We start from the raw sequence: 10,646 nt of genomic DNA on the forward strand, positions 1-10,646 counted from the left end.
TGCAAATGTTCAATTGTTTCTCACATACGTAGAAACATCTTATATATTGATCAGCACAGAGAGCGCCTGAACTCAACAGGCTTTCCCTGTGCACGGGTTAGGCTTAAGGGAGCTCATTTCGGACATTAGTCCACATCGACAGGTTTCACAGTTCAAGAGCTGTGCAAGACGCTGTTTAGTGAGCCAGCACAGGCTGCTAACATTCATTACCACAGAGCCAGCTCACATTCCCTGACACTCAATCTAACTTTGTTTCACAGTGAACGCTAGGACCTGCAGCAACCTGCTGCTGCCTTCCACTCCAAATCATTCTCCACAGCTCCTTGCTTCAGCTCACCACTACTTACTGGGCATGTCTTTTCACTTCTGCCAATATGAATATTTCAGCATGCAGCTACACGCCTAGGAAGCTTGACAAGCCATGGTGCAGACAATGCTACGAGAAAAGTCCAATATCAGCTAATAGCCACTCTTCTTAGATTTCCAAAACAGATGTAACGTTTTCAAGTTTGGGATTATTTCCGTGCACCAGTTGTTTAAACAAAATGAAGCAACAACAACAACAACGAAGCTGCGTCTCCTTATTTCTAAATGAAGTTAAAAGATAACATGCTCTAAGTCATGCAATACATAAAACTAATATCTAGCATTAAGACATAATTAGTTAATAATCTCACTCGCTACATTTGTAGCAATTCTCTCCATCCAGCTCTTCAGGTTTCACAAATAGTTCTAGAGCTCTGGTAACAGATGAAACCGCCTAGAGGAGCGAGAGAGAAGAGCGTAAAGTCACTGTAAATTCAAAATTCCAGAGACGCACTAGGAGTTTATAAGAGAACCTGACTAACACATACTTAAGCGATCTACTATGAGCACTGTCAAGAAGGAGGCAGAAAGAGCATGCTCAGCGTTTACCTCACCTGGAAGTCATTCTACTTTGAAACAAATCATTTTCCAGTAACGCAGACAGCATCTATAGTGTGCTTTCTCATCAATACTGGCAACAAATCCAACAGTCTAACAATTAGACGTATATTGAGGTAGAACAACAAAGAAGTGTGACAGTATTATACTTTGCGCAGCAATAAAATTCTTTCCCCTTAAACCCAATGCAGACGTGGAGACTATTTACAGGGGTTCCACAGAAGGACAAAGTCCAATCCACTTTCTAACCACCACCAAGCTCTTATATTTTAACATTGTACGTGGTTTGGTTTTTTAAGTTAAACAAGTTTAATTTAGAAAGTTATACATGTACTTAAACATCATGAATTATATTTACAAAACCTCCTACCTTTACATCCAAAGTGATATCAAGAAATGCCTCATACGTATCCGAAACTGCTTTGCAATTCAAGCACTTCACTGGAAGCAAAATATAAATGCTTAACAACACGTGAAGGAGACTAACTGTCCACATTCAAGTTGTCGATAGATACTACTTCAGACAAACTACAGACTGCTTTACTACCGACAAAAGACACAGATCAGTTCTAAGGACAGGAATATTTTTAAAAGTACCTCTTGATCTTAGAAATCCTCCAAATATTTGATGAATGATGGTGGTAGCTTGAGAAGATCTGTCCAATCTGGAAATAAATTATAATCAGACCTCAGAAGATTTAAGGCACACAGTTAACTCTTCAAAGAGTTTTATGAAAACCAAGGATGACCTAGACTTTCAGTTTTGATAGTAAATAAAGGCCTAAAAGGTGCTAGAGAACGTATAAAAGTGAATTTGTTTATGCTTACTTGGTGCTTCCATTCAAGCACGCTTCCTGCATAGCATCAACAGTATAGCGCAAGAACTCGTGTGCGTCTTCTTGACTGCCAAAACGGAAATGTTGTCCTATTCCTAAATAAGAAGATGATAGTATTCACCTCATTTAAAAATGAAGTAATTCTCCTGTTTCTAAAATCTCTCTTCTTTACAGTGTTAAAACCATTTATACACATCAAATAATTATTTGAAGATTACAAGATGCTGAAAAAGAAACACATCTGAAGCCACTTACGACTGAGATTATTGATAACACGCGTAGGCTCGATGGCATCAACAGTGCAACGCAGGGCCTGGTTAATGTGAGTCTCCATCGTGCACATCATGCAAAAATCTTGTTCACGACCTGAAGAGTGAAAGAAGAAAGCATCCCAGTCTAGCGAAACAGACATAACTACAAACAAACATATAAGTAACATTTAAACTATAGATACAATATCCACTCTCCTTGTCCCAACAGTCTCCTAACATTTCATTTCACACAACTTTATAGAATAAAAATATCCATTAAGCCTGTATTCAAGTGCATTTTGTGATGAGAAATCTAAAAGACTACTGCAAAGTCACGTTTGTAAAGGCTGACAGGAATGTGAACTCCACAGGTTGCAAAATGTATGAGGAAAGAATATTTGACCTTGATGATACAGCATTAAGAGAACGTGGGTTATTTTCAGCACAGTGCTGTCAGGTGAGCTTCATGATACAGAGCTACGAGTCCTTTGGGAAAAAGGAAAAATTACAGTAATGTATGTAATAGTACTTCTGCCCTCCTTTTTTCAACAGGATTCTTAACTGAAACGATTTCTATATACAGGAAGAAAACAGTTAAATTTCTAGGTATCGATACAAAGATACCAGCCTAAAAAGCATACAGGTTTAGTACAACATTTACTTTATAGTACAACATTTTATTTAGGACAAAATCAGTCTAGATTTTAATACAGTCCCACAAAAAAATCTAGTCGTGTTCATAACAGCTCATATTGCTTTCTAGGTTTTTTTTGTTTTTTTTTTTTTTTAATTGGTTCAACAACGAACAGACCATTTATTGTAGTGCATTATGGAACCTCGGCTGTGCAGACTAAAGACCTATGATGCCAACATCCTAAATTTTATTGCCTTTCTAGCAGCAGGAAGCCCAAATAGCCCAAATGCCAAATGTTCATTAAATGCATTACTGTCCAATGCACTTCATTATTCCCATGAAGCAAGAAAAGATCCTTTTAAAAAAACAAACAAACAAACAAACAAAAAAAACACATGGTGCATTAAACGCACTCCATATGCTATTCCGAGCCCACTGCTAATACAATGCTCAAAGCCAGCGTCTACAGGTAAAATCAGGCAAGTAAGTTTGTCTCACAGAATCACTGCTGTTCTTTCACCTTCACAGCTATCCAACAGATTTAAAATACTGTTAGAAAGTACTCACATGACTGGCTGTGCTCAAGAGAAAGCATGTAATTGGCAAGTGGGGGGGTGTAGGTCAAACACTGTAGAGTAGCATTAAGAAAACACGTGTTGCCAAGATTGTACAGGCCAACTCCAACACTTTGTGTTTCTTGCCAATCCATACGTATCTTCTCAGGTGGAAAAAGAATCCTTTGTGGCGGAGCAATTCCATCATTAACAACTGCAAGAAAGTTATATTTAAAAAGAGATTTTGTTTGTTTGTTTCTAAGAAAGGTATTAAGTATATATAGGTATAGTGAATATATAAAGTATATATAGGCATAGTAAAAATACTATTCTGCGGGAGCACCTAGAGGAACTAGCTACAATCCAAAACAGAAAAACTTATTGCAGACACCTTTAATACCGCCATATTCAAATTGGCTGGTCAACACAACGTTTTGGGAAAAAAAAGTTTAGTCAACCATTTTAATTTCTTCCTTATTATATGCTTTTTTCCTTATTATAACTTCAACCACAAACTTAGACTTGAAATTATATGGTAATAAATGCAAGGACAATGTAAAAACAAATAACTAGGAATGACGGTACCCCTACAAATATCAGATCTTTTCCTGAGCAATCTTAACATTCAAAAACCTGTGAATAATGGAACCTGTGAATAGCAACAATCAAACACTTTTCTTTGCAAAACAGAAAAGATATGGATGAATCAGTGCATTACAAAATGCTCCCCACATTTCTCTGTCGACTGTAAATATATCAAAATTAATTTCTGTAACGTCAGTCACTTCAGTTGCCTTAGGAGAATCGCTTTGGAAGTCTTTATTCACAGTAGTCCTATTCTCTATCAGTGCAACAAGCAAGAACTACCACTTTCTACTTTTGTTTTGAAGAAAACGGAGGCAGGATAAAGCGCACACTTACTTAGATCTCTTTGGGCAAAAGGCTTAGATTTTTCAGAGGATCTACAATAAATAGCACCTCCACATCCTTGGGCCACAGAGACTTGGCTTGAATCTTCTGCAGGTGGTATCCGGCCCCAGTTTGCGGTGCGTGACATCAGTTTTTTAGTACTCGGTTTCTTGGATTTGCCAGACCGCCTTGAAGATGGCTTTTTAGACTTTGAAGATTTGGGCTTGTTAACTATGGTCATTGTTCTCATCTGCGACAGAGACAAATGTTCTGGCTGACGTAAGAATACCAAGAAGCATTCCAAGAAGAAAAGAGTAGTAGAAGTCCTGTCACTTAATCTCAAAGAAACGGCCTTGAAGAACTAAATTGCTGGTATGAATGATTTAAAAGGAATCCCCAAACTAAACACACAAAGGAAAAATTTCCATCAAAACTCTATCAGTATTACTTTTAGCTTCTGCAGAACTAGTGGCTGATGCCATTTCTTTCACTTTCGTAGGATTTTAATCCATTACAACTCTGGAGTCTTTTTAATATAAAAATGCAAATGACATTCTCTGAGGGGAATCAGTTATTTATTGCATTTTTGGAGCTTTGCAATTATCTATTAATTATTACCTATTATCTAATAGATAATGGTTGCGATTTATATATAATTGTTGCTCACGCTAGTAATGGAGCACTATTACTTTACTGCCTGCGCTTTTCTGCTTCGTGTGCACAAAGGTACCTGCATTTCGCTGCTACTTTACTTCTGTCTTTCCAGGGCTCACCCTCTACCTCACTGTCTACTGCACCAGTCATGATGGCTTGGTTGTGATTCTATAATGAGCCTAGCTTTTGAATACACTTTTTCTGGGCGTCACTTTGTGATAGCAAGTTAATTTGTGAGGGCTTATCACCTATGACCTGCTTCTCAGTAGGTACACGTTTGGCCTCTGTTAAGCAGAGAGTCAATCACAGCTTAAGATTTTGTCCAAGATGCCATTCACGAAACTGAGTTTAACCTTGACAGAACTGAGTTTAACCTTTAAACCTGAAGCTCCGTTAAAGAATAAAGCAGCACCCAAGCCAGGAAATAGAAGTTAATCGTCACTTTACCCTGAAACGCACGTAAAGCCGGTGAGCTATTCTGTGCTGGCAGGATTGCTGCCGGGATGGCCGACGAGGCGGCGGGCACAGGGGGCCACAGGACCTGCTCCCCGGGGCCACAGGTCCTGTCACAGGGGGCTGCCGGGGGTCTCCAGGCGCCGGGAACAGCGGCAACAGCGGGGACAGAGGGGACAGCAGCGACAGCAGCCGCCACCTCAGCCGAGGCCGTCTCCACAACTGCCACAACGGCCTCGGAACGCCGCCCAACTCGGAGCTCCAGCGTGACGCCTTTTCAACCTGGCCGCGGTGCTCACGGCTAAAAGCAGAGCGTTTCCTCCGGCGTGTCTTTACTGTCGGTGCCGGACCGGCCCTCACCCCGAGCTCTCCCTGCCGGGAGGGCTTTGCGGTTGGGGTTTCCCTCCCGCCGCCGCCGCGGGCAGGCCCCGCGCGCAAGCTGTCCGCGCTGGGGAGCGGCATGTCGCCCGCGGCGAGAGCCCGAGGGCGCGACACGAAAAAGCCCCGACACGAAAAAGCCCCGACGTGCGGGCGAGGCGGCGGGGAGACGGCTCTGAGGGAGCGGCCGCTTCGCCCCGCCGTCCTCCTCCCCTCCCGGGCCGCCCCGCCGAGCCCCGTGCGCCTCAGGTGCTGCCCTGAGAGGGCGCTCGGGCACTGGGACAGCTGCCCAGGGCAGTGGTCGTGGCACCGAGCCTGACGGGGGTCCAGAAGTGTTTGAACAATGCTCTCAGACATAGGCTCTGCTTTTGGGGTGGTCCTGTGTGGAGCCAGGAGTTGGACTCGCTCATTATTGTGAGCCCTTTCCACCTTGGGATGTTCTCTGATTCTAGGTCAGCAATCCATTATCTGATGAGAGGTGTGGAGTCATTCGAAGGGAAGAGAGACCAAAACACTTCTGGTTTCCAGAAGCGGGTATTTGGTAACCAAACCGATGATTCCTTTTCTTCTAGAGCGAGTAGCAGCAGGGATCCGCTTTACAATATGCTGGCAACAAGGAAACGAAGAATTGCAAACAAGACGTAGGACTTGAGCAGCAGCTTGTATACATGCATCAGCTTATAAATGAGCACACAGCTGAGCGATAATGCAAAAATTGGACAAACTAAGAGAAGACGTTAACTGTAAATTTTATAGGTATACACTTTACTATGACGTAAGAACTGGGCAAGACCTTTCAGGGAAAAGAGCTGTTGGCATGTAATTTGAAGTAAGCTTCAAATCCCAGAGGATGATTTTGTTGGAACTTTATTCAGCTGAAAACGTGGAAGCCTTGTTTCTGCTTGTGTTAGTTACAGCTCCAGTTTACTTTGGTTGGGAGGGAAGGCATTCCAGGCTAATGTGCTGTACCTGTTCCTTCAGCTCGTTGTCCATAAACGGAGGAGCAAATGAAATTCTTTGAATCTCCATTAAATGCAGCACTACAAAGCGGAGTAGAGGGCGATTTGGCACTTAATTTTTCTGTAAGCAGAAAACCCAACAGAATCTCCACAACAGTTTTCAAATCTTGTCCTGCAGTAAATGACCAGCTGAGTGAAGCTTGCATTTAGAGTATGTGCTCCTACGTTAGAGGGAAATAGCTTTTCCTCTTCAGAAGTGCAACTGAGTGGTGAACTGGCAGCTACGTAGGGAACTAGTTGTACCAAAGGGTTTGTGTTGAAGGCACAGAAAAATATGCAGGTCCCAACAGTAAAGGATTGTCTGTAGGCATCACACTGAGTACAGATGTTGTCCGCGAGTTCGTGCCCAGTGCACCGCGCCAATAAGCACCCAGAGTCGGAATGCACACCAAGGTCTTTTAATTACATAATTAATTACAGAACTCTGCAGAGTCAGGTACTTGGCTATCTTTCGCAAAGCAAGCACACCTCTGACTCGAATCACCGTCATTCATACACAGGAAACTTGTGAAAACTCTCTCTTTGGCTCCTTTTGATTGGTTATTACAGCTCACCTAACTTTTCTCTACTGAGCTTGCGCATTACAGAGGAACACCGGGGGGGGGGGGGGGGTACAGGAGGAGGGGGACACACACCGAATCCCACATTAGCAAGGATTATCATTTTGACAGGTGTGATTTCTAATGTGTTAATGACCCTTAATGAGCAAAAGGTTACTACAGGCCAGTCTGGAGCTGGTTTTCTCCTTCTTGTTTTTTCCCTTTTATCCCTTCTCTTCCTTGCTTCTGCTAGCTCAAGGCTACCTGTCTCTCTCCTTCCTTATTTTCTCAGCTAAAAGACTACACAAGCTACAGGCCTCCCTATTTTCTTCAAGGTTTCCTTGCTTTTCTCCCAGCTTTGGGACTACACAGGTGTGCTTTGATATTTGCCAGTATAGCTAAAACTCATGCCAGTCTGCTCACGCACAATAAGCAGTAAGAGTTAAGGACTGGTTTCATCTGCTTTTTACATAGTAACATCCTCCTTATGTTTTAGATATGCTGTAGTTAAAGCTTAAAGTAGTTCAAGTAGTTAAGTTAAAGGAGTAAAGTTACTCCTTGTGGAGTAATTGCCTTAAGTGACTAGGCATTATAAGCACCCCTCCATCCCAAAAGCTACCCGCCTCCAAGGGGCAACCACCCCTCACTGAGCACATCCTCTGAATTTCTCGGAGCCTGTGCCTTTAAACGCAAGCGAGGTAATTTCTACCAATCACAACCAAGATACGCATGACTGGAGTCACTCAAGCTCCACCTAAAAGATAGAAAATAATATAAATTGGCTTAAGAGAAAGGGAATGTTGGGGAAGATACTGTCACGAAGGATACCTTCTGACATCAGTCGACAGGCTGAGCCTCTCACCCCTCCCCCCCCCCGCCCACTGGGATGCTGCGAGGTAAGATCTGAACGCTTGGTTATACCAGGCGTCTCCACGGAAACTTAGAAATCTCTAGCGTCTTTATGCTTTTTAACATCTTAATACCTAGGCCGTGTACCTGTGCATTTCATGCATGCTAGCTTGCTTTTGCAGACAGTGAATTTATCACTGGCAATCCAAAGGACCTGTGTATCTGTTGCCGTAATAAACTGCACTTAATTGCATTGTTCCTGGCCGTGACAGTTCTCCTTGAACGCGACTAGAGCGAGGGCGTGCTGCGTTGTTGGTGGATCCGTGGCCGTGATAGTTCAGTACCCTGAAGCCGACCGGACCCGTAACGGTCAATCGGCTACACCCCTTAATGCGACACTACTAAAGGAAGAAGATGACAGGGCTTGCATTAGGCACGAGTTGCATTAGGCTTTGCATGTGAAAACATCCCCAAATAATTTCACATGGATTTAACGTTTTTAAAGGGAAAAAAACAGGAAGGTGTAGTCTTTCTGTAAGCTACAGCCCTAGATAGTTAAGGCATCAGCATTCATTCCTTTGCTTGACAACAAACTATGAACATACAGAAGAGTTAAATATTTTCATTGCATTCTTAAAGGCGATTTTTCAGACTTGTGCTTCAGTTGTTGGAGTTGAAGAAATCGGTAGACGCCCTTACTTTTACGTTAAGACCAAAATCTTTATCTAAGATTGTGTTATCTAACACAACTAAACTCCCACCCCCACATGTCTTTTTGGAACTTCTGAAAGATCTTTCTGCAGTCCCACTCTGATGGTCTTTCAGTTGTTGAACCTGAGCTGTGCCTACCGCACCAACGAATGCTTTCATGACACAGTATTTTGTCAAAGCAGTTTTGCTTCTTGGAGCTACAGAAGCAGCTCTGGCTACATGATAGGGAACTGTGCTGCACTGGCAAAAACAGACTTACTTACAGACTTAACACCACTTGCTAACTTGATCTATTTCAAATCTCATTTTAACTTTAAAGAGCAATCAGTTTTGCGGTTCCTGTCTTACTAAGTTGCCTTGTTTTGCATGGAAGGTCAGCCTGTGAATGTTTTGCTTTATTGCATGCTTCAAAAAAAGGCTGAGAGGAAGAGACTGGAGGAACCTTTTCTATTCTATAGACTTTCCCCCACGAATGTGGAATTGCAGGCTACTTGGATGAATGTTCGAATGTAAGGGAGCAAGCCTCAGCCAAAGGAGGTAGAATCCTTGCTTAAGAGGAAGTAGCAGTGTGGGGACATCTTTGCTTAATGGGAGCCGTTTAAACTCTTCATAGAAACTCAATAAGCTCTACATCTTATGTTTGGAAAGCAGTATGGTTACGCAGCTGCTAACCTAATGACTTGAGTCTTCTGCTCTGCAACCACGTTTTGTTTTCAAGCAGTGCATACATCAGTTTAGGCTTTGGACAAGGAGATTTGTAATGCAAATAGTGATAAACCAGAATCAGTGCTACTGACGAGTGTAATGGTGAAATGCAGCAAATCAAGTGTTCCTGGAGAACTGTGAGATTACAAAACCAATAAGCCATGAAGCACTTTTTTTTTTTTTTTTTAATCAATTCTTATATGCTGAAATAACACCTTCAAGAAAATCTGTTTATCCAGCCAGGCGACGGTGTCTACCTGTAAGCACAAAGGAAACGCCTTGAGAGTTCGTTTGCTGTATTTGAAGTTCTTATACCCTGCAGAAATAATTATTTAGAGTAACATGTAACTGAGGAGATCGTAGCAGGAAGTATATTATTTCTAGCATTAAATTGCTGCCCCGTTGCCAGTGCAATCTAGGGAGAGAACTGTATATAATAGTTAAACTCCCCTGGACTGACTTAAATTTTAAAATATTCTGACAAAGTAAGCTCTAAATCACTTGACATTTTGAACAGTTTTAAACGGGTACAAAACCGAAGCTTTATAAACCAAGCAGCATTTATAATGCTTCATATATAAAAACAATGCCTATTTTTAAGATTTGTTACATATCTATGTAGATACGCTTGCTGGAAAAGCCAGGTCTGTTGTAGACCAAATGCTGCAGATTAAGACTTGTGGCTTACCAGTTCCATTTCTGTATTTTCTTGGAAAATGTTTCGAGTTAGAGTTTAAATATAAAATGTAAATACTGTACAGATATATATTGAAATAAGTATTTCTTGGTGTACACAGCTGATTTGCATGACAAATACTCTGTATCGATCATTGTTAAAAACGCAATGTTCTGTGTAAATCCACTGCGTATTAATCTTTTCATTTATCATCAAGAGCTGTTACTTAAGCCTGGACATTCTCAAAAATAAAGTGTGAAACTATATACCATTGTGTAGCTCCTCCTTTATCAAGAGTACATGCAAGATAATTGCTCCTTTTTTTTTTCTTTCTAGAGGATGATTCAATTTTATAGCATGGATTATAACCGCTCTTGCAAGTGACCTTCTTTTAAGCACAACAGTTTAAATGATCAGGTTACAGAGAAAACCCTTTCACTGCAAAATAGATTCAATAAAGACTTGTGGCTTACCAGTTTCATTTCAAAACCCAAGGTGTTGGGTTTGATGGAAAAATGGTTGGTTTGGATGGTAAAAAGGTCGTCCGTTTTGAT

The sequence above is a fragment of the Anser brachyrhynchus genome, assembly GCF_964034855.1.
Source record: "Anser brachyrhynchus genome assembly, chromosome: 6".
NCBI classification, from domain to species: Eukaryota; Metazoa; Chordata; class Aves; order Anseriformes; family Anatidae; genus Anser; species Anser brachyrhynchus.